The sequence below is a fragment of the Leopardus geoffroyi genome, chromosome A1 (genome assembly GCF_018350155.1).
Source record: "Leopardus geoffroyi isolate Oge1 chromosome A1, O.geoffroyi_Oge1_pat1.0, whole genome shotgun sequence".
Lineage (NCBI taxonomy): Eukaryota > Metazoa > Chordata > Mammalia > Carnivora > Felidae > Leopardus > Leopardus geoffroyi.
The window spans coordinates 18,309,284-18,333,861 of NC_059326.1; the positions used below are offsets into that span (position 1 = coordinate 18,309,284).

Here is a 24,578-nt window from a genome sequence, read left to right on the forward strand (position 1 = left end):
GACTACGAAGGCAGCGTCTTTAAAAGATTCAACACATTGAGTCATAGCCTGAGGACCTGAAATCAAAGCTGCTTATTTTTAAAGGGTGTACCCATTAGAATTACTTTAAGGTTTTCTTCCTTGACTAAAAGCAAGGCATGCATATAATAGTATTTTTTAAAAGATCCAGACGTAGAGCCCAAAATAAAAAGTTTAGGTCTCCCTCTGTCTTCATTACCCAGAGGCACAGACTGTTAACAACGTCAGAATTTTTTTCCTCTAGGACTGGTCTTCTATTTTGTGTGTGATGCCTCTATAGTTTTCAAGAACTGTGATGTTGTTCTGTTTCGTTTAGTACATGCCCCTGTGTTATGTCAACCTTCAACTTCCTGGGATCTTCCCCAGAAGAAACCCATCCTGGGTGCCTCTCCTGCACGTTCCCATCTTTATCGTACTTATCTAGGCTCTTGTTTAAATGACTTTCAAGTGGAAGAAAGCTCAAAAATACTAACAGCGTCCGCATTTAACTAAAATGTAAATGTAAGCATGGAAATAACGTAAGTCAAGTGCAAGCTGCTTTCCCTTTAGAAACTCGTTTTCTGTAATCCTGAAGGATGACATTCCCTTGGAAAACCCTTCAGGACTGGTGTTGTTCCCCTGGTCGCCTCTGTCCGGGGGCCTTACTGTCCTTTATACACAATGCATGCAGTCCTTGTCCCCAGAATTACTTACACAGGGAGCTATGGCTGCCCCAGCATGGGTGGGACAACCACAGGGACACCCTGTGGTTCTCTGCCCTGACAGCCTCTGCAGGTAAACTCACCTTACACCAAGATCCGGTAGGATTAAATTCACTTCATTTCTTAGTGTGCCTTCCAAGATAAACTCTCCTTATACCAAACCCTGACTATCAAAGTAAAATTCAAGTGCTTGGAAGGTACTTTTCAAACTGTTTCACTTCTTGCGTAAAACGGCCACCACATGAAGTTTTCTGGGCTTTCACGCACCGTGAATTTTGGTGGCCCTTCCCAAGAACTCAGTGAGAAAAAAAATTATTAAAAGCCACTCAAAGGAATATAGTAGTTTATATTTACTTTTGAAACATTCACCGTGTGTTCCTATTAGTGACTTATAACCATTTGGTTTTTTTTAAATATGAAGTTTATTGTCAAATTGGTTTCCATACAACACCCAGTGCTCATCCCAACAGGTGCCCTCCTCCGTGCCCATCACCCACCCTCCCCACCCTCCCACCCCCATCAACCCTCAGTTTGTTCTCAGTTTTTAAGAGTCTCTTATGAAATGACTCGTAACCATTTGATAACAACCTCCATCTTTACATTGAGGTCCCACTGTACCGAGCCTTCTAATAAGGGGATGTGTGGGGCCCTATTCTGGGTTTCACATAAATTCTAAGACTCTCTGCTCTTCCCACGAATACTTCGGTAAACCAAGGTGAATAAGAGATACATACTTCTAAAGAAGATAATATGATGCTGCGACTTTTCTGTTGTGTTACTTCTTTTGGTGTTCATTTTCAAAACAGGATATAATGAAAAGCAACAGATTCTTCAAAAGTCGTTTTGTGACAAATTTGTTTGGTGACTTTACCCCCATTTTAATAACCAGGTCAGGTGGATTGCACAGACGACTTCATTATAAAGGTGGATATTGGCTCATTAATGCTGTTTAAAAATATTTAGCTGCAGGGGCGCCTCGGGGCTCAGTCGGTTAAGCGTCCGACTCTTGATTTCAGCCTAGGTCGTGATCTCAGGGTTGTGAGACTGAGTCCTGCGTCCAGCTCTGTGCTGATGGTGTGGAGCCTGCTTGGGATTCTCTCTGTCCCTCAGCAGCAAATTCCTGAGTTGGGTGGCTTCAAACATTCAACCCATTCGTGTGAAAATAAATTGAAACTGGAAAGCTGTGCCTTTTGTGTGTCAGACTCTGTTCTCACTACCGAGAAGCCAGACACACAGAGACACAATCCTCACCGTGAAGAGGTTCACGGCGTCCTGGGGGAGGCAACGCGGGGACATCCAACCTGAGGTTGAGACCGGTATGAGGACGAGAGTGAGGAGAAGGTAACTCTGCCTGGACTCTTGGAGAAGGCTCCACAGAGAACATGATGTTTTACAGAAAGAGGGAGACTTTGAAAGTGAGGAAGGACATTTCAAGCCCAGGGGGCTGAGAGCACAGAGTCCTGCCAGCACTTTGAGAACGAGTGGGGAGGCGAGGCTGGGCCAGAGAGGGAGAGGGCAGTTCATTTACATAATTCCAGACTAAGGAAGTACGCTGTGTGGGCTCTAAGGACTCAGTGAAGATTTTGCAACAGGAGAGGACAGGGTGGACGCTGTCCCTGCCAAGGCAAGAATCATAAAAGCAGCCTGTTACTACCCTGTGCGCCCACCCGAGGGCATGCGGCACCCCAGGAGTCGCCCGGGCAGGAGAGCCACAGTATTTCTCCAAGCAACGGGATATATTGATAGTATACATGCCAAGAGAAGACTTTCCACCTTTCCTGCTGCTCCCGCCCCTCACTCCCACAGATCCCACTCTCCAGCTTAGACTCATGCCCAGAGCTGTCCGCCCTCCTGGAGCTGGAAGACGAGGTGTTTCTAGAATCTCCCCGGGAGTCTTCTGGATCTCTCCCCATGAAACTATCCAAAGCGGGTCTCTGAATGAGGAGACTGCCACCCAGCCCTGGAGGCAGCAGGCGAGCCAGGCACTGGCCCACAGGGCCTAAGGGAGGCAGAGCCGACCTCCTCGAAAGCAATGCCTCTTCGCCACCGCCACGTTTCTCATTTTCTCTTCATGTGTGTTTGTTCCTGCCCAGAGTTAACGGCAGGAGATCGAATGGATCCGTATACAGATCATTGTCATATTATGTATTGGGACAAGACCTCAAAAACAAGCCTCAACTTCTAAGAACAAGGAATTTGTTCAATAAACCATGGTACATCCATACAACGTTCTACCGTGTGGCCGCGATAAATGTCGGAGGAAAGAATATGTGAGGAGAGGATACAATGGTCTTCATTGCTGAGCGCTAAATTCTGCATGATTTCTTCTTCTTTTTCTTTTATGGAGCTCCCAAATTTCCCATAACGCATGTACATGTTTTAATAAAAACAGAACATTATTTTAAAATCAGCATAATTTTTTTTTTCTCTACTTTGAGGCCAAACACTTTGGGATTCTATACCATTTAAAGCAACTATAAATTTAGAAAACGCTTAAAGCATAGCTTCATGTATAATTTACCTAAGGAATCAAGTGTACATTTCTGAGCGTTTCAAAGCTGTAATTCAGCCGTGGTCCTGGAGACCTGGTAAAGCCTTGAGAGCAAAATGTAAGATGTTTCATCATCCATCAAAACTCCCTGGCACACACAGATTTTATTCTTGCAAAATTTGGGCAGATACCATAGTTTTTATTACTGAGCCTGCGGTTTTCTCTCTCTCAAGTTTGGGATTTAATAATTACAAATATAACGGCATAAAAAGGTAGATGTGTTTTACCTCCCACACAATTATTACTCATTGTTTATCATTTATGGTCTCTGACCCCAGCAATCCCTCTCCCAACACACACACACACACACACACACACACACACACACACAGTATAGCAGTCCTGTTCAGGTTACCATTCTGAAAATAAACTTGATTTAAACGTCGTGTGGATCAACAACATGGAATATATTTTGTACAAATGCAGTTTGAAAAGGCCTTTATAGAATTTCCTTTTTTCTTGCTCTGATAAGCTTGAGCAAAATCACATTTTGCTCAGTTTTGTAATGAATGTTTCTCTTGTGATTTTTGATAGAGAGTCTTACTTGCTCCTCTGATGAGAGGTTCCCAAGTAAGTTTAAGTGTTCGTGGTGACTGAGAGGTTTCTCTGGAAATGGGGGGATACACCTCTGGTACTTTCACCCACTTTTTTATTTACCCCCTTTTATTTGCCTTCTTTTTCCACATGCTACGTTTTCTTTTTTCCCCCGGGCTTGTGGTATTTGTCGCCGAAAGACACGGGTTTCTGCTTAGTATTCGGGGGTAATCCAAGACTGCAAATTGCTATGATTTTCATAGACACTCACTCTACAAAAATCTCTGTAAAACTGCATGAAGCTAGGGCTTGAGCTAGGGCACGAGCCTTGAACATGAGGTAATATTTCTACCTAAAGAAGAAAACAAGGAATGGGAAAGCCAACTGAAGGACAGAGGACAGTTCTCTTCTGAGACCTCAACACGGAGGGGTCTTCACATAGGAATGCACAGACCCTTTCACTGTGTTCTCTTCACTGCCGAAAGGCAGGCTTAAAGAATGTTAGAGTAAGCTTCATAAAAACACTCTTTCTTATTGGAAAGGTAACATTCGTTTCCAATTGGCAACTGGAACCATTTTTTTATTGTTTTCATGTTGGAGATGTCACACCTAGCTTCCTAAATATTCTTTCTTGCTGGGAAGGGGCATTCCTATAAAATGGAAACTCTGGGGTGGCCTCACTGGAGATGCCCTATAAAAAAAATACAGAAAATCTTAAAACGATGAGCAGATCTCACCTTCCAAGTACCTTAGTTAATCCTTGGGACCCAGGGACGCAGTTTTGAGGAAGTTGTGTTAACACTTAAAAGCCACCTGGGTACCATATAATACAAGGAAGTCGCAATTCACCAGAGCTAATGGTACTTTTGAAAAGCGTTTTACATCCTCCTGGGGCAGGGAGCTCGGGCACAAGGAAAATCTGGCTCGGGTATTTGTGGTTTTTATAGCTGCCGTATCCAAGAAAGTCAAAGTCAAGGGCCTTCTAGAAGAATCCGTTTTACATGCCAATATGCTTTATAGAGTCCTCACTGCAGATGGGGAAACCGAGCTCCCTGAGAACAGACTTATACTTGCCCAAAGACAGCACAATCGGTCATTAAGAACAACACTTCTACGTCAGAGAAAGACAAGGATTGTATGATATTACTTTTGTGTAGAATCTAAACAAGTTTAAACACTAAGATACAAAGTAAAATAGTGGTTATCTGGGGATGGGAGGAGGATAAAATGAACGGTGTTTAAGGCTATAAACTTGTGACTAGTAGTAAATAAGCTATACAGATCAAATGCCCAATATTACAAATATAGACAGTAATATTGCACTGTAATTATGTAACATGATAAATATGGCTACATTGGCAATCATATTGCAATACATAAATGTATCGAAGTAACAGTTGTCCACCTTAAATTTACACATTGCTACATGTCAAATTTATTCAATAAGAAACAAGACTTCATACAAATACATTAAAAAAAAAAAAAAAAACCTTTGAAGTGTTTCTAGTTTTGTTTTCATGTTCCAAATGCTGATTAATTCATTAACTCCAGATATTTGGACAACTTGACTTTTTGTGAACAGCACTTTGAAATTTAATGCAGAGCTCCCTTCTCAGAATTTTACAGTTTTGGCTCCTGACATGACTAGTCTTTACAATCCCCTCACATGTACTCCCTCACTGAAGTGTAAGGAACATCTTTTTCTCCAGCTCCTGGCCCGGATTCAGGTAGTAAAGATTTTCCAAACACCTGCATGAATATTAGCAAGTTCCAAATCCGCTTAAGGGGCCTGTATGTTTTCATCTTGAAAGAAGTCATGTTTCCTCCACCAAGCGCTACCGAGTTCTGCTTCAGATATCATATACTCCTTCCGAAAAGGTCTTTTCCTTCTCCTCAGGAATGATTAGGAAAAGCTTGTGATGCTGAAAAGAAAGAAGGTATTGGCTAGCCCAGTTTTGTGGGAGAGGAGAGAAAAGGAAATCTTCGGAATCTTTTGCAAGAGTGGAGTGATCTAACTTCACCTGCGTGGGAATGACTGGGGATAGGGTTCAACCCTTCGGACTTTCTCGTGGAGCTAAAACACCAAAGAGAATGGAGTTAGGGGTCCGAAGGTTAGCTAGAGACATCTGAAAAGCCCCAAATCTTTTCTCTGAGAGCGGTGCGATATTCAAATCACTCATAAGTACTCTTGGACGTGCTTACAGTTCCATGAATATCGAATGTCACTTTGAATCTTACTTCTGTTAACCCACATCCTTTTAAACATCGTAATGAACTTACTGTCGTTTTTTTCAGGACTCAGGGCTATTATTAGCTGGCCTGCACTCCACATGGCTTCTCCCACACGGCAAATCCTTTGCTCTCTCTCGCTTCACCCACTTGTAACTGCCAATGGCCTGTCATTGCAAGGGAGAGCTGAGCACTTTGAAGGCAGACCTTACAGAGTGTGTGACCTTCCACAAAGTTACTTAACTGTCCCAAATTTCAGCCTCATGTATGACATAAGAGTAATTAATTACAGCGCCTACCTCATGGGTTTCTTGTAAATCTTACACAACATAATGCAGTAATAATGCATTTAGCCCAGTTCTGGCATGCAGTAAGGATTTCGTTTTTTAAAATAAACTAGAAAGTAGCATTTATTAAGTGCTTATTATTTATGAGACAACGTCTTTATCACTTCATTCACATCAACCCATTTAATACTATTATTACCTCATTTTACAGATGAGGAAATGGAGCCACTTACTTGTTGAAAATTTAAAAGATCAATAAATAATATGACTTTCTTCCTTTCCCAGGTTGGAAAAGAATTGAGAGAGAAACACAGGGCGAAGGAAGAGGAAGCTCTAAACGTTACTTTTATTACCGATGCAGTTAGAGAAGATGTCTCCAGATGTTCAACCTTGCTCATCTTTTTTCCCAGAAGACAATTTGCCCTCCCACTCACAGGCATCACTGGACGATCCCGAGTCTCTTGGGGAAGAGAAGCAGGTTACCACCTGCAGAGCAGAGAGCCGGGCCAGAAGGCTTCCTCTCATCAGGAAGCCAGATCTGAACTGAGGGAAGGAGAGACTGAACTGAGCATGCCTAGAACCTTCCCTCAACCCCGCTCTGAGGTTAAATAAATAACCTGTCAAGAGGAATAAATAAGAGGTAAGGTGGGAATCCAGACATTAGCCTAATAAAAACCCCACCATAGGAAAAATGGGAGCTGGGGTCTACAAAGCGCTCCAAATACCATCACCATCATCATTATCTCCTTTATTAAGACTCATTTTTTAACATCTATTTTGGACTGTTTAGAGTTTTGTTTTTTGGGTTTTGGCTTTGCTTTTTTTTTTTTTTTTAATCAGCTTTGGCAAGTAGTGGTTTTCTAGGAATTCATCTATTTCATATGTATTTTCAAGTTGGTTGACATAAAGATGTTTATTTATCATTTTTTTTAAAAGTCTGTAAGATCTTAACAAATTTTCTTTGTTTACTGCTGAGATGGATACTTAGACCATTGATTTTTTTTTTCAGCCCTTCTTTTTTTTAACTGTATGTATTGATTTAAAAGTATAAAATGTCTCCCTACGAATGACTTCAGGGACACCTGGGTGGCTCATTCAGTTAAATAGCTGACTTTGGCTCAGGTCATGATCTCATGGTCCATGGGTTTGGGCCCCATGTCAGGCTCTGTGCTGACAGCTCAGAGGCTGAAGCCTGCTTCAGATTCTGTCTCTGTCCCTCTCTGCCCCTCCCCTGCTCATGCTCTCTCTCTCTCTCTCTCTCTCTCTCAAAAATAAACAAACATTAAAAAAAAACAATGACTTCAGTTGCATATACAAGTTTTGACTAGAGTCTTCTCATTATCATTCAGTTCAAAATATTTTCTTTTCTTTTCTTTTTTTTTAATTTTAGAGGAGGGGAAGGGGTAGACAGCGAGAGAGAGACTATCAAGCAGACTCCATGGCCAGTGCCAAAAATTAATCAATTCAAGGAAAATCAAGAGTGTCCATGTAAGTCAGACAAGGGAGGAGGCAGACATGATCTATGTAAAAATCAACCAAGATACATTTCCTGGCTTCAAGTTTTCAGTCTATTGAGAAAGACATATTGATTTTGTTACCATCGGACAAAGGCTCTGGTAGGGGTGGTCACAGGGCCTTTGGGGAGCACATACATATTAGGTGCACTTGACCCATTTCTGGGGTAGGGTGGGGTTGCCGGGAAAGATTTCATGGAAGAACTGACATCTAAAGCTGAGACCTGGAGATGAGCAGGCGTTAAGTAGACCAGAGTGAACCGCCAGATGCTTGAAGATGCGGCATGAGACAGTTGGAAGCCACAAACCAGGGCCACAGTTGGAGAAAGGCATGCAGGCAAGGGGACTGCATGTACAAAGGTCCAGGGGCAGGACAGACCGGGCCCCATTTTGGTTATGTGTCACAGCAAGAGTTGCATTTCTAAAACACAGATCTTGTCACGTCATTCTTCTTCAGAGAACTGTCAAGCCTCTAACAGTTCCCCGCTCCCTACAGAGAAATGTCCCAAGTCCTTAGCAGACATGCAGGGCCCCTCGCGACTGGGCCAGCTTACTTGTTCAATCTATTTCTACTACTCTGCCCACCTGAATCAACCAGCTGCCCCAGCCACATCCTTGCTCACGCTCTTCCCTCTGCTTCGATATGCCTTCTCCCTCCTCTGTTCAATGACTTTCTACCTGTTTTTCAAAGTCCACTTATATGTCACTTCTTCCCTGGGCATCCAGACGAAATCAAATGTTTCTTTCTTCACCATCATTCTTCATTTCCATGGTAGCTTTCTCTGTGCCTTAATGCTTAAAATATTGTATGATTAGTTTTTGTTTATCTGTTTCTTTTGTCTGATGGATGTTGAGCTCTTTGACATCTCATACATTTCTTTTGTGATCGAATTGATTTGACCTCTCGTTTTGCCAATCACTGGTTCGATATTTCTAATTTCATCCTTTCCCCTTAAATTAGAGCTAAATTTATCAGTATGTATGATTTCATTTTCAGGTCAAGAAATATAGCTCATATAATTTCTTTACAGATAAACATTTATAGAAATATTAAATTAAAGTGGGGTCAAGGTACAGCTGTAAGCTTTTCTAGAGTGGAGTAACTACGGTAAAAATCCCAAGAAAAGCTTTGAAGGATAATAATTCGGCAGATATCCTACCCGTAGCTTTGATTCCTGGGCACCGCCACAAGAAGTGAAAGATCCCCACTGAGTTCCCTCTTCAGATTAAGAGATTATTTGTGACCAATCTGCCACTTGGAGTCACAGGGAGTGAGGCCCAGGAATCTGCATTTATAACAATCCTAACTTTCAAAAGTATACTCCCTCACTCCCTGCTTTCTCCCAGGCAATCCTTAGGCACCCAAAGTTCCAGAACTACTGCCAGTGACCTCCCCTGGTAAAACAATAAGTCACTTCTTTTCTGGCTAAATTGCATTTTCCTAGGAGGTACAACCAAAACCACGTATTATTGAACCCGATGAGCCATTCGCTCCATGGTGTCTAGGTGAACTCAAACGTGATAAATACATAACAAGTGTCTGTACTAACTTCAACATGACGATAATTATAAAGAGTTTGAACTTCTAGTCATTCCGAAGGTGAACAACTGTAGTTATGAGCCAGGGAATTTGAAAAGACATTTCCTGCTAATTAATTATGCAGTTCTGGGTAGATATATTTGTAGATGTTACTGTTTGAAAGTCATGATCCTGCTTTCCTCACCCATCCTTTTTTGCATGAACGTGAAACTTAGTAGTTAATAATAATCACCAGAAGTAATATAACACTAACGTTAAACATCTGCCTTCTCTTGGAAGATGGCGAATGTCACCGTATGTTACACATGGTTATTATTATTCCAGATCCTATTAGTGTTGCAAACTCATGTACCACGAGGTAAATCATGCTCACAAAATTGAAAATCAGAGTGCAGGAAAATACAAACATTTAAGACACATATATCACAGTTTCACTGTGTGGGCAGAGACAGTGAGAGTAATATTAAAGTGGTCTCCATTTGGCATATATTTAATAATACTAGTTTGTGGCAAGATGTTCAGATGGTAGTGTTTGGTGAATGTAATAACAATAATTATATACTGGGTGCCCCAACTGTACAGAGCTTTCTATACATTGTCTCTAGTCTTTATAATAACCATCCGAGGAAAGTGTCACCCCAACCTTTTCAGCTGAATGAACTGCATAGGCAATTGTCTAAAATCACACAATTAGTTAGTGACAACACTCGTTTATTTTTTTTTAATTTTTTTAATGTTTTTATTTATTTCTGAGGTAGACGGAGTGCGAGCGGGGGAGGTGCAGAGAGAGAGGGAGACACAGAATCCGAAGCAGGCTCCAAGCTCTGAGCTGTCAGCACAGAACCCGACACGGGGCTCGAACTCACGAGCTCTGAGATCATGTCCTGAGCCGAAGTCGTACGCTCAACCAACTGAGCCACCCAGGCGCCCCAACCACCCTAGTTTCTGAACCCAGGATTGCCTGACCTCAGAGTCCGTGCTCTTTTTTGTTGAGATTATAAACTGCATGAGGGCAGTTTTTATTGTTTTTATTCCCTGCTTGATTCTCCGAGCTTTGAAGAGGCCGTGTTATAGCATAGGTGCTCAATAAAAAAAAAGAATAATAGCTTGCTGCCAGATCAAGAATTTCATCCTTGCCAGTTTCCCTCAAACAAATCCTTAATCCACAATTTGATAGTATCCTCACCCAAATAAAAGTAATACTCGTCATAATAGGCAAAATTAGAATAATAAAAAAAATACTTGATTAATCCAAAAGAGAGCAAGAAACAAGTGGGAGAAAAAAGAGGTGGGGGGAACAGAAAAAGGTGGTACAAGCAAAACAAATACTGAGACGGAAAATTTAAACTCAGTATGCCAGCGATTGAATTTAGGGTTTAGTAAACGAACTACTGCAATGAAAAGATAAAGATTATTAGACTTTAGTTCTAAAATCATATCCATAATATTCACTTAATTCTTTTATTATTTCTTCCTTTGTCATGTCTGTCTTGTAGATGAAAGATGAAGCCTTAAGGGAGTGAAAAAACTCGCCATGATGACTCAGCCCATAAGTAACAGAGTCAGGATATGGACCCCAATGGTCCAGCCCAGAACCCTCACTCATGGCCATTTAATACACCCTCGGCAAAGAGAAGGTGCTGTCCAGCTTGGCAAGAATGGCGTCCAGGCAATGCTACAGGCAGATCCAGACTGCAGCTGGCAATGGGGAATGGTCAAGTTCAGCCCCACCACAATGAGGAATATAAGCTCTTGGGGAATGAACAGGATTTCTGGAACAACTGATATTAGAGAACACAAATCTGTGGTACAGCCAATATAGGGAAATGTATAAAAAGTAGAGAAAATGGATGGTTGATCGATCCTAGGTTAGGGTTTTGCTGGAAAGTGGCTGAAGACAAGATGGTCTGGGGAGAGACTGGTTTAAAAATTCCATCTTGGAATCTAGGCAGAATGGGGGGGGGGGGCGGGTGCTGCAAGTCAGGGGGAAGGTGTAGCTAAAGACAGCAAGGGGTTGGGGGTCACGGGGACCAGACATTTGCTTGAGGCTGAAGAGCAGGAAGCAAGAGAAGAGGCCTAGAAGAATATTAGCTTGCTGTCAGAGAGAGTAGGATGGATGTCCAGACAACGTCTTACAAGGCATCCTAGAGGTAAATTAGAAACAAAGATAAAGTCAGTAAAATAGATTTATTCTTGAGATGCCCGGGTGGCTCAGTCGGCTAAGCGTCTGACTTTGGTTCAGGTCATGATTTCATGGTCCATCCATGAGTTCAAGCCCCACACTGGGCTCTGTGCTGACAGCTCGGAGCCTGGAGCCTGCTTCAGATTCTGTGTCTCCCTCTCTCTCTGCCCCTCCCCTGCTTGCACTCTGTCTCTCTTTCTCTCTCTCAAAAAATAAACATTAAAAAAAAGTTTAAAAAATAGCTTTATTCTTAATCATTAAATTTCAAGGATAAAGACACAAGCTGGAAGCTACAAGTCACTTCTTGTTACGTGAACCACCATTTTCATGAGATTATTAAAAACTCTGATCACAGATCATTAAAAAATTCTAAATTGCTCCAGGTAACAGATTGCTTTCTCTGAATCACTCAATTTTTTTTCTGAAATAAGGAGAAGAAAAATGGTTAAAATTAGCCACCTTTTTATAATGCACTTGCTGGAACTAATTAGTAATTATTTTTTAACATAAGCAGTTGGTATGAGAGTGGTGATAATATATTTACAATATAAACTTAGCATCATTAATGAGATTGTCATTTGCGGAGACAAGACTGTCAGAAGCTGTCCCCTTTATGACGGAGAGCCTCTCTTTCAGTTCCAGGGTGGAAGGTGGCAGTCAGAACACTCTTAAGAAAAAAATTCTGCAAGAATAATGTATGCCATGATATATATTTGAAGAGCTGAAATACGCACAGTTTTTGAAGGCTTTCTAAAAAACAAATGAACAGTTTTTAGCCTAACAGCTAAAGCTTGAGCATCTTAAAGATTTATCAACATAAAAATGTGGCTTCTTTACAACAAAGTATTCGCATGGATGGAAACTCTTCGATTCTCTGATAACAAATGTGTCTTTTTGTATTAATTCTTAAGTAGCCTAACATTAGCCTTTTCCCTTCTAAATTCCCATATTTGGATTCAGAGTGACACTTTCTTTTCCCTTCTCATTTAATCAATGTTGGCACCAAGCTCCCCTCTGTCAGCTTGATATTCTGCTCTGGTCTGACCTAATTCTGCTCAGGCAATGAATTCACTTACTCCCCCTGGCTGGGCAAAAGGAAGAAGACATGGGAGAGAAGTGAGATACCAAAGTCTTTCTTGTGTTAGGCTGTTTTAGGGCATCGGCCTAATTTAAGTACTTGGATAACATTCCCCAGACAGTGTGAAGGGTTTTCTTAGTTCACATTGGGCCGTGCTTGAGCCTAACTTGACCTCACTCATCCCCATTCCAGCTATGCGGAGAGACCTCTTCTGGCAGAGAAGGATCGAGAATGCTTTTTCCACCCCATTGAGTCGGTGATACCTAACCCCCGTGTGTAATTTTGGAGCGCCCTTCCAAGCGCTGGAGTGTCCGGTGGTGTTTGTGAACCCTGCTTGCTGTTGTAGACACTTCCGTCATCATCATTTATGCTGTGGCAAAGCTCTCGTGTGTTTCAGTAAAAAGAAGATTGTGCTTGGGTTTTGTCTTCGCTTGACATGGCTTCTTCCCTCTGCTTGCTGATGTGGTATTTTCCAACGAACCACTGTCACCACCACAGCAGGAATCCTCAGTTGTAGCAAAAACTCATAACAGAGCTGAAATTTCCATAAGACAACTCAGACTGGGGAAAACATAGTTTAGCCTCTTTTTTTTTTTTTTTAACATTTATTTATTTTTGAGAGACACAGAGAGAGCATGAGCAGGGAGGGGCAGAGAGAGAGGGAGACACAGAATCTGAAGCAGGTTCCAGGCCCCGAGCTGTCGGCACAGAGCTTGATGTGGGGCTCGAACTCACAAACCGTGAGATCATGACCTGAGCCGAGGTCGGACGCTTAACCGACTGAGCTGCCCAGGCACCCCGAGTTTAGCCTTTTTTCTGTAACTGATTGTATTTTGTTCTAGGACTCCATTTCCAGTGATGGCCCCCAAAGCATAACTTGGATTTGCTAGCCTGTCTAAAGCCCATTCTCCCCTTCTCTACTAAAAATACTCCAATTTTATCCCAGTCACGAAACATCCAACCAAAATTCATGCTTCCCAGATTCCCTTGCAGCAAGTACGGACCTGTAGGTAGGTTCTGACAAATAGAGTGTAAACTGAACTGAGTGTAACTTCCAGAATAGCCCTTTAACGTAGGATAACTCAACCTAGAGTATACACTTCACGCTCCCCCACCTTTCTCCATGGCTGCCTAAAATGTTGGAGCTCTCCCATCACTTACTCACTGTCTTACTTGATTCTAATATATCATTTTGAATTGTGGTCTTTTTCTTTTGCCACTATATCTTGCTTCTTCAAGAAGAAAACATCAAAATCAACTTCAAGCCATGGGCTGCCTTTTCAAGCTGTGTCATGTGTGTGTGTTTGTATGTGTGTGCATGTGTGTGTGCTTGCCTGCATGCACACACTTTGGTGGTAGAGGTAGAGTTATAAAAATAATAGAAGAAACAATCCCTGACATGAAGAAGTGTATCACAAGGATGAGACTTACTTGGTGGGAATAATGGCAGAACACAAACAAGGTAGATACAGATAGACCGATACCCAGAAAAATGGAGATCTGATACAGACATATTTCAATCTAGTTTCAAATAAGTATCTTCCACGGGACTGTAAATTATCATTTTCCTCCCCTATACACCCAGAGTTTCCGCTGTTCATGTGTTCAGAACTGAAATGCTCAGAAAGGATGAGATGGGGAAAGGCCCCTCACCTTTTGGAACTGTAAAGATTTGGTAATGCCCTGCTCCCACTATCTGCTTACAGAGGACCCCTCATGACCACATATGAACACATTCCAAGCGGACAGAAGATAGCCCCCTCTAGTCTATGTCTGAGGACTTCTGCTACTGCTGCTGCTTAACAAGAACTACCGGGCAAATGATCAGGATGACAGCTCAAGACACAAAGGAAATCATTTAAAGATTCATTAAATGCAAACCCCTTTTTAATTTGAAGTGTCTTAAAAACACAGACACCACATAGATACGGATATGGGTCTTACTGTCTTGGTCACGTCTCTACAATATATATCAACCAAAGGAAGTGTCCATGATACCGTCATAAAGCATCCTGACAAACTTCGATTTACCATTTAAAAAATGCTAATTCTGAAAGTGATTAATACAGTAACATTTCCAGGCACCTAGGATCTAACAGAAAATGTTTCAAAATTAGGGCACCATAAAAAGAGTGGTATTCACAAGAAACATAATTTAGGTCACAAATTACAGTAAACTCACAGGTTCCCTTCTCAATGGTTTGACCCTCGGGATAAAGTAGTCCTGCTGTAAATCGCATGCCACGTGAGTGCTTCCTTGAAATGAGTGACTGACTGGAGAGTGGGACTCTGTCAATCTTTTGAAGTTCATTCGTTATATCGTAATATGCGTGCAGGTGTGGTGAAGGCACCGGCTACCCACTGAAGATTCAGGCTTCCCTTCTACAGCGTAGAGTCATGGGCTGGGAAGTGGCTGTCCTGGAATCTGCGTGGGTCCACGCTGGCTCGGAATGTAGGTGAGAGTGATATGTGACACTCGGGCCTGGCCCATGAACACCCGTGATCTTGCAAGTTCTCTGTCACCCTCCATCATCTGGCTGGCTCCGTGAAATACTGTGTGGAAGGCTGTTAGCGAAGGATTCCCCGAGACTGGTCTTTAAGCAAACAATAAACGTGGTGCCAAACCAGTGCGATTTGGGGACTTGCCTATTCTCACAGCACTGCTGTCACTGACGTGACAGGTTGTGGTGTATCAGCCACAGCCAACCCCTCCCCTCGCAGGGCCGTCATTTTCCTTTCACTAACGATAAGTCTCTTTTCATGACTTCTTCCCCATTTTTTTTGGTTCCTCACATTTCTGGTTGACATATTCCATATAATACCTTTTTTTTTTTTTTTTTGGCTTATAAACTGCAGAAATCTATTTTTCACAGTTCTGGAGACTGGAAGTCCAAGATCAAGGTGCCAGTATGGTTGGGTGAGGGGGTGAGGGTCCTCTTCTGGTTGAAGACTTCCATTCTCACATGATGAAAGGAGTAGGACGCCTCTTTTGAATCACCTGTCAGTCCATTCATTAGAGCCTGAGTCTTGGTTTTCTCCTTACAAAGGCTACTGCTGCCCACGGCTGAGGTCAGGAATCCGAGAAATGGTAGGAGAAGGAGGTGGTGGACACAGTCGCCTGATGGTGTGTTCTCCTTGTTTTCCCTTCCACACTGAGTCCTCTTTTCCATCCCAGGACGATGAGAATCACACTCCGAGCCCTGGCTGTCCATGCCCTGCTGAGGTCAGCAGGGAGACTACATTGCAAGAGTGGCTTCTGGACTTTTTCTGGGAAGGACAGAGCCAGGGGCTTGTTGCATAATGAGCCCTGAGAACACCCAGGAAACCCAATCTCATTGTGTTTATGACAAGGTGGTGCCTGATAAAAAGCCTCAAGGGCTCTCACTTACAATTTTTTTTATTCCCCTCATCTTCCCCGAGGCTATGCCAATGAATAATGACCATTTGAAATTCTTCCAAGGAGGACCAATCACTATACAAAACAGTAGCTGGCTCCTTCATGTAATATCCCCGGAATTTACATCATGGCAACGTTCTCGTTCCATTTCACAATAGGGAATTGCTTGAGAAACCACCACATTTTACCGCCTTTGCATTGTGTTCTTCAGTAGGTATATGTTCAGGCCTCGGAAAGGGGGTAAGTCCACTCCAAAGTGGGCCTGGGAGCATACGTGTGCGTGCGTGTGTGAACGTGAGTGTAAGTATGTTCCTATTTGCTTCAATGCCAAGTGGTCTAGACTGGTGCCAGAAAACTGTCTCTCAGGGGTTGAAACCAAGTGGGTTAGGGGTCCCAAGACGGATTTGACCTGAAAAGTCAGAAGTCTTTGTTCTTGTTACTGCTGTTTATCCACAACCAGGGCAACGTTGTGTTTATATGGTCATGATATGGTTGTGTCTACACAGTCACAGGGTGAATCCCAGCTCCAGCACTCACCAGCTGTGTAATCTGAGTATAGTCCTTAAACTCTCTACTCTTCTGTTTCCTCTTCTGAAATATGGGAATTATGATGACTCCTACTCCATAGGGGTCTGTGAGGATAACGTGAGATAAATATAGAATTCTTAACATGGGGCTGTAATAGAAATCCTCCGTTTAAATTAGCTAATACCACTAATAATTTTAAACAGAAGATTGCATCATCTACTGAGAAGATCACCGTGTTCACCACAATAGACTTTCCCACTCCGACTTCCGCCTTCCCTGGGTCCTCACAGGCTTTTCTACACGTTCCCATTACGGCACTTGTGACCCTTCATTGCACTGCTGTTTACGAATCCATTCTTCTTGCTTCTTATTCTTCTATCCCCATACCTAACATAGTACTTAGCACGGTGCATGTGAAACCATGTGAGATACCTATTTTCATAGATTAAAAGCTCAAATGTTGGAAGGTTTATGTGGTTCAATCTAGAGTGGGTGTTTAGTAATATCTGCTGATGAGGGAATGAATGAATGGGTACCCTCCCCCCCACTGGCCTACAACTAGTTGACAAGTATCATAAATGACACCATGATTTTCACAAACGCTGATCTGTCTCCTGGATACATGTTAATACCTTTCTCACTTTCTAGTAGAATTTTGTTAAAGACATGTTGTATCTGTGAGTTATGTTTTTACATGAAATGATGCAGTTCATAATATTGTTCTCAAGAAAATAGAAGATTTAAGAATTATCTATGATGAGGGGCACCTGGATGGCTCAGTTGGTTGAACATCTGACTCTTGATTTCAGCTGAGGTCATGGTCTCACGGTCATGGGATCGAGCCCCATGTCGAGCTCCACATTGACAGCTCAGAGCCTGCTTGGGATTCTCTCTCTCTCCCTCTCTCTCTGTCCCTCCCTGCTCATGCTCTCTCTTCCTCTCCCTCAAAATAAATAAATAAACTTAAAAAAAAAAGATGATCACACACACACGTTCACATATATACTCACATACACACTTTGGAATGAACTTACACCATTCTAAATTCTAAACTTGGGCATACTCATCCCTGTTTCTCTCCTACTGAACCAGCTCAAAACACTGTAAGAGGTCCCATAATTAACCAGTGTATTATCTGGAAGCCCAACAATTTCCTACCCCCCAGTCCTACCCTCAGACCCAGCCATCTATTCTTCTAAAAAAGATTCTTGTGGTTACAAAAATGGCTGCATGAACAGTAGAACAAACAAGGCATATGAGATGTTTGTGTCTTGCATTTTATATCATCGAGGAATGAGCAAAATCATCTGTTGATGAGTCCCTCTTTGGGGATCTTCTCTGATCAAAGAAGCAAAGCTGGAACATATGATAAACATTGGAGTTCCCAATGTCTCAGGGAATGTCACGTTTTGACCAACGCTGTGCTGAGGGCCAGCCCTCTGAGGTGGGACGTGAGTTGACAGGAGTCAAGAAACTCTATCCTTTCTGTGATGGTGCGCAGACAGGAGCCTTAACCACCGGTATGTGTGACTGAATCAGCAAGCACAGATTTAAATGCCTGGACAGGCAGGTAGATCATATAGGTAGGAAAAGGAGGTTAAATGTGAAGCAATAGAGAGTAGTGAGGAGTGTGACAAAGTATTCTGTAAAAAGGCAGCAACCATTTAGTTTCATGCAGGTCTATGAAGTCAGTGTTGCCAGATTTGATGATTTTTAAAAAGAAGTTCGAAATTTGGATGCTCATGAGAAGTTCCCCAGTTTTTGAGATACTGCATGGCTGAAGAGAAATCTGACCTGTGGTCACCACTTACAACCCCTACCTGGAACCATAACCCATGGCACCTTACACACACACGGCATTCAGAAATTGAAAGAGAATTCTGTGGTCACAAGGTTCAAAGAAAACTCTTAATTTTAAATACTTTCACTTATCATTCCTGAGAATATTCTGACACATGTCTCGATTTTCGATTTGGAAAATACAGCTTGAGTGTCTCTAGTTAGCCTTTTGGACCTCCTTAAGAGTGCCTAGTGATCCCAGCAGGCTCAGAAAGGGAGAAGAAACGGGCCTACATGCTAGAGGGTGAAAAGTGCCAGACAATGAGTTTATCTTAGGGAATGAAGAATGGTACGCACGGCCTCAGTTTCCCAGCGCTGGATGCACTTCTCCTCCCCTTTCACTTGCTCATGTCTCTCGACGTGCAAATGTTTTAGCTCTGTTATTAAGAAATTATATTTGAGGAGCCCCTCGGTGGCTCAGCTGGTTGAGCGCCTGACTCTTAATTTCGGCTCAGGTCATGATCCCAGGGTTGTGGGATCAAGCCCCACGTCAGGCTCTGCGCTGAGCGAGGAGCTTGCTTAAGGTTCTCTCTCTTTCCCTCTGCCCCTTTCCTTCTCTCTCCCTCTCTAAAAAAAAAATTATATATGAGTTATTCTCAGAAGCCCAGTCCATGATGAGAGTACCACATCCACTGGACAATTACCACTCTTTTCTAAGTGTTTTGATCCAACATCAGCAAAGCTTGCCTTCCAGCTTGAAATTCTTCCAGTCCACTAACCAACAGATGGCATTACTAACTTTCCTGAGATACGCACACACACACACACACACACACACACACAACCCTTCCCCGTGACAGAACACGCAGTTTGGCTGTGGTGTTAGAAGCACAGTGAACTTATCAAGCAGCGAAGTGGGTGGCGGGGAGACAGAGGAATCGGAGGGAAAGCTTCATCCCCTCTTTGGCTCCCACCCCCAATTAAGGAGTCCAGGGCATTTAAGGTCTACCACATTTCCGTGTGGGGACAGAAGCATAATTCAACAAAATGTACCCTTTGGACAGGAAATGGGAGGGTCGTCAGTTTGGGCTGGAGCATATGCAGGATAATCATGACACTGTCTTTGCTGGTGTCAAACCTATATTTGTTAAATAGCTCCCAGAACAGTAACCGGGCACTGTCTTCAGACACTGCCTGCTATTGAGGAGAGGGAACAACAACGTCAAAAATACCCTGTCGAGCCACCCAAGTCAGATAATTACACCGGCTGCAAAACATCCAGGCACGGAGCACTGGAGACCTTTGAGGGGGTCCTTTATCATGCCCTGCCTTTTCCAGAATGAGGCTAATTTGCTCCTCTTTCAGCCAGCTCCAGCACAGAGAGCAGCCGAAGGAGAGAGCAGAGAATGAACTGTCAGCGTTATTGAAAAGATTCATGATTAGTCACACTCGCTCACAGGCCAGGCCCTTGCCAGACACCACACCACTCATTAGCAGACCTGAGAACTGGAGTGCTTCCCACAGCTGAGCAACAGCTCTGGGCCTGGCAGGCCCCCAGGGACCCACAAAGCCCTGTGTTCTCCCACACCCTGCAATGAGAAAGGCCAGTTTGGGCAAGCCTGGGTGCCATTGGCTCCCCAGATGCTAAGTGAGTCTATTTGTCTTATGCTCCGTATTGCTTAAAATATTATTATTATTCAGGAACTCAGCTGGCGTGGATATCAAGGTCACATCTCTTCGTGTTACGCTGAAACAGTTACCTGACGGGGGCCGCCATTTTCTGCCCAGGTTCCCTTCGGAGCACCCAAGAGCTGGGCACGTCTGTGGTTTGTCATCCTCCCTCGTCTCGTGTTCAGCTACAGCTGTTAGCCCTGCTCTTCCCAGAACTGGAAATATTTCTTGTCCTTGTCTGAGTAATACCGGCAATTACAACTGAAATTTACAGTGCTGGATATTGGAGGGCTCAGGGTGGTGAACACTCATCCAGCTCATTTGCAGGAGACAGTGTGGGCCGTAGGATTGATTTCAGTTCCCATAGCAATGGGGAAATTGAGGCTGGGAGGGACCAGAACTCACTCAGAAGTGTAGAATAAGGAAGAAGAGCCAGGTACCTGCTTTTCTGTTCGTCTTCACTCCATTTATTCCAGCTGCAATCCCACACAAGAAGACACCATTTCCAGTTTGGACAGTAAACCATTCTCCTCTTAATGAAAATACCACTGTCAGAGTTATAACTCCATGAAGCTCAATCAAAACTAACCAAAAAGATCTGGCTTCTATTAGCGTGTTCTGTATCCTCCACAGGGGATCTGAAAGCAGAGGGCATGGGGCCAAGACATCATAAGTGATCACAACAGGCACCAAATGCGGTGGTTCATCACGCCATACGTCCGAGCAATGTGGAGCCATGACGGGCTCTGGCGGAGAGAGGAAATGATCGTTGTAAAGCCCGAGTCCAGACCAGAGCTCACGTTATCTGGTACACACTGATATGCGTATTAGCTTAGATTTATAGTACCTGCAAAAGTGGCCCTGGCCCTAAAAGAAGCTCGAGTGGTGAAGAGTGACCACGAACAACGTAAGTATGATTCGAAGCATCACCCTCCATTTCTTCAGGCTGGAGACGCCCCCACCTTGGCTTCACAGAGATGTTGCCATGCCGACCCAAGCGAGTGTGGTAAGGTCTTGGGGACATCCCTGTGAGTTTATAGAATTTTCAAAACTCCCTGCAAAGCTCCGAGACAGTACTTCAAGTTGGCAAACTCAGAAATTTTGTGTGAAGGCCATTTACCACGATGGACATTCAGCACCGTGCCTCCCTGGTCCGCTGGGGTAGAGGGCAGTGGGCCAGAAGGGAACGGAAAGGGGCACAGCCGGTGCCTGTCACTCAGTGTAAGTGGGTGGGGGGGAGGTACTGCCCCTTCCCTGTGTGAGTCCCCCAATCTCTCCCATTCACTGTGCTTCTGAGGAAAAAGGGGTAGAGCCTCAGACAAGGGATCAAGTCAGAGGAGTACCCTACTCGACCCCAAAAGAAACTTGCCTCAGAGTCGCTCCGGTCTCCTACAGCCGTCCCACCCCCACTAAGCCTGGGCTCGTTGGCCAAGATAACTACTCATGATCACCAGGCCCAGCAAAGGCCTGACTGATGTGGACGCTGCCAATATGTGGTCTACCTCTGGAAGTGTGCATGTGTGCATACGGCAGATAACGGCCTTGCCTCCGATCTTTGCATTACTTGCTTCCAGAAGGGAAGTGATGCTAACGGCTGACAACTTTTGCATCTTTTCCCCGGGTACCATTTTAAGTGCGTTGACTCTGATAGCTCTTCCCACAACTCGATGAGGAAATATGTTCCTCATTTATGTATGAGGAAACTGAGACCCAGAGACTGTCCAGTCACACAGCCAGGAAGCGGCGGGGCTGGGATTTGAACCCAGAGCTCAGTGTGTTAGTTAAGAAACAATGATATGATTCCATGTGGACGTGGGCTCTTGTGTATCCAACGTACTGAGCATGTGGTCAAACCTCTCTCTCTTCGGTGACCCGAGGACGTGCATAGAAAGGCAAGGAAGATTTGATGAAAGAAGGCCAAGGGGAAGTTTAGCATAATGGTCAAGAACAGGGGTTTTGAGATCAACAGATCCAACAGGGATCCACTGTCACTTACAGCTATGTGACCTTGGGCAGTTACTCGGACTCTTAAAACCTCATTTTTCTCACCTACAAAATGGGAGTAATGAAAGCTTCTAGCTCACGGGGCTCTTGAGAGGTTAAAAGGAATGGGCCCACATAAACATCATTGACCATAGCTGGCCAACAGGAAATGCACCATAAGGGCAAAATGAAAGTTCTAGTTATTAAATATGGGGAGATCAATGGCAGTGAAGGGACGGAAACGTTTTTAAAAAAAGACTCAATGTCTACATTGTCTTCTTAGTGGTCAAATTTGCCATAGAGACTTAAGAATGATAAATAAGAAATGTCCCTTAAAACGGTAATTTTGGAAAATAGCTGCCATCCTTCTTCTGGCTGCTGTCACTCGTGCTTCCCCCTTTCTCCCCGGGACCCGGTAAATAATTCATAGTTCTCGTGGAACAGCTGACTCCTCCACATTTCGATCCCAAGCCTGGGCAATAGATATGCCCCCATTACCCAGGGGTTTCTGTCAGAAAAGGGGCCTCTGGGCGATTGTGGCCGGACACGAACCCCACTTCCGATGCTCTGGAGCAGGTATGGTTCTGCCCCATCCTCTCCAATCATCCTCTTCTGCACCCTCACTGCCCCTCACAGCTTGGCAGCGTGTTGGCAGGTCGCTGGCCAGGAGCCTGTATTCCGCACACGGGTCCTGTCACTATAATAACCATATTTTCTCTTGCGGTGAAGAGTAATTGAATTAAATTGGGCAGCATTTGATCCTGCCCATACTAATTGCCTGATCCAATTGAGGCCTCTGGGAGGTCATGGGCAGAAACGAGTGGAGCAATCAGACAGATGTCCTTGTCCCGCAGGCCTGGCCGTCATGTTCTTCTTATTCCTGTGCACGCCCTGGAGACCCTTCTCCTTCACGTGGAACCCTCTGGAGGGTGATGGGGTTCATTGGGCTGGGGAGCAGACCAGGAGAAGCCCCGGGCACGTGGGGGACACAGTAGAGCTGGCAGGGAGCAAAGTTTGACTGATGTCCCAACATATGGGCACGCAGATGTTTAAACAGGAGTGGACAGAGGCACAGGCTCTTGGTGACATCTATAAATATGGGCTCAACAAACACTGTGTGTGTGTGAGGGAGAGGGGGGTGGTGGGGGCAGGTGGGGATTGGCCAGTAGGAATTACAAGTTTTGCTCTGGTAACATCTCAAACTGTTCGCTGTTTAAAAGTCACTTGTCTTTGGCAAACGAGCAGTTCCTGTAGTCTTTATCAAGAGTAAATTATGTGGGTATGTTGCTTATCTAAAAGTAAATAAGAAACACAGATGACTGCCTTTAAATGTCTGATGAGCTCTATTTTGCCTTCTTTCTGCAGATAAAATTAAATATCAGCATCAACATCGAAATTTACCAGCAGGATGCACAAAGGGATGGCTGGAGGGGGAAATGGGAGCGAGTCTGGGGGGTGGGGGTTATGCCTTTAAAAAGGTCTGTCTCCAGGGGCACCTGGGTGGTTCAGTCGGTTAAGCATCTGACTCTTTGATTTCTGCTCAGGTCGCGATCTCGCAGTTCATGAGCTCGAGCCCCACGTCAGGCTCTGCGCTGACAGCATGGATCCCATGGATTCTCTGTCTCCCTCTCTCTCTGCCCCTCCCCTGCTCTCTCTCTCTCTCTCTCTCTTTCTCTCAAAAATGAATAGACATTTAAAAAATATTAAAAGAAATGTCTGTCTCTGTCATCCTTCCCCTGTCCTCACTGGCCACTTGATCCTGACATCACCGCTCACCTTTCAGACATGAAACTGAGTGACCTTTGCAAACACCTGACCCCGTCTCTCCCTCCATCTCATAACCCTTGATGGCAAATGCGGAAACAGAACAGGTGCTCACGTGTGGAGGCGCCTAGAAATCCAGGTCTGCTTCTAAAACACTGATAAGGTTGACTTCCATCCCCAGAGGCGTGACCTCTGTCACTTCACTGAGCAGTCTCCCTTGTGGGTTGACCCCTGGTGAACCAGACAGCCGAGCGGGGAGGAGTACTTCATTTTGACTCGTCACCCAGGGCCCGCCAGAAGGAAAAGGTGCTGAGATCTTGAGAACGACGAGCAGCAGTCACGCATAGGACTTAGGACGGCAAAAATTATTGTCCTGTTCAGAAGCCCAGAGTAGATGCTCCCTGATTAGGTAAGGGAGCTCATCTTTTTCCTCCAACAGGAGCTGACGGAGGGTCCCCTCCTTCATCGATACTCTGAGGGTTCGGTCTGTGTGTGAGGATAAGGATCTGTGGGCCGAGTGAGAAAGGAAGTCCCAAACACCCAATAATTTCTAAATTATGGGTTATGACACATTAATGACTCCCAGGATGGGGAAAGTTTCCATTGGGGTGTATGATTCAGCCTCCAAAGAGAGCCCAGTGCCTTCAGTATACACCGACTTGGTTCTCGACCCACTAATCCTCCAGAGTCCAACCAACTCCTTCCAAGCGAGAGTTCCTCCCAAAATGTATGATGAATCACCGTTGCATTTTACATTGCTGTTAAAGTAAATGAAAAGTTGGTTACATGGGAGCGAAGTCGAGTAGGTACATGATGTGGTCA

General features: G+C 44.0%; 1 long non-coding RNA gene across 2 annotated transcripts in view; it reads right to left on the reverse strand.

The window, feature by feature from the left end:
* Positions 1-17,485: 17,485 nt before the first annotated feature.
* The window catches only part of LOC123596414, a 280,758-nt gene continuing 273,665 nt past the window's right edge, over positions 17,486-24,578 (reverse strand). The window contains exons 8-9 of one of the 2 annotated variants that reach the window (XR_006711673.1): positions 20,099-20,647; positions 17,486-18,117 (exon numbers count right to left, since the gene is read on the reverse strand). This is a non-coding gene — a long non-coding RNA (uncharacterized LOC123596414). Of the gene's footprint in view, positions 18,118-20,098; positions 20,648-24,578 lie in introns of those variants that run through there. The other variant, XR_006711674.1, reaches the window with a different exon arrangement.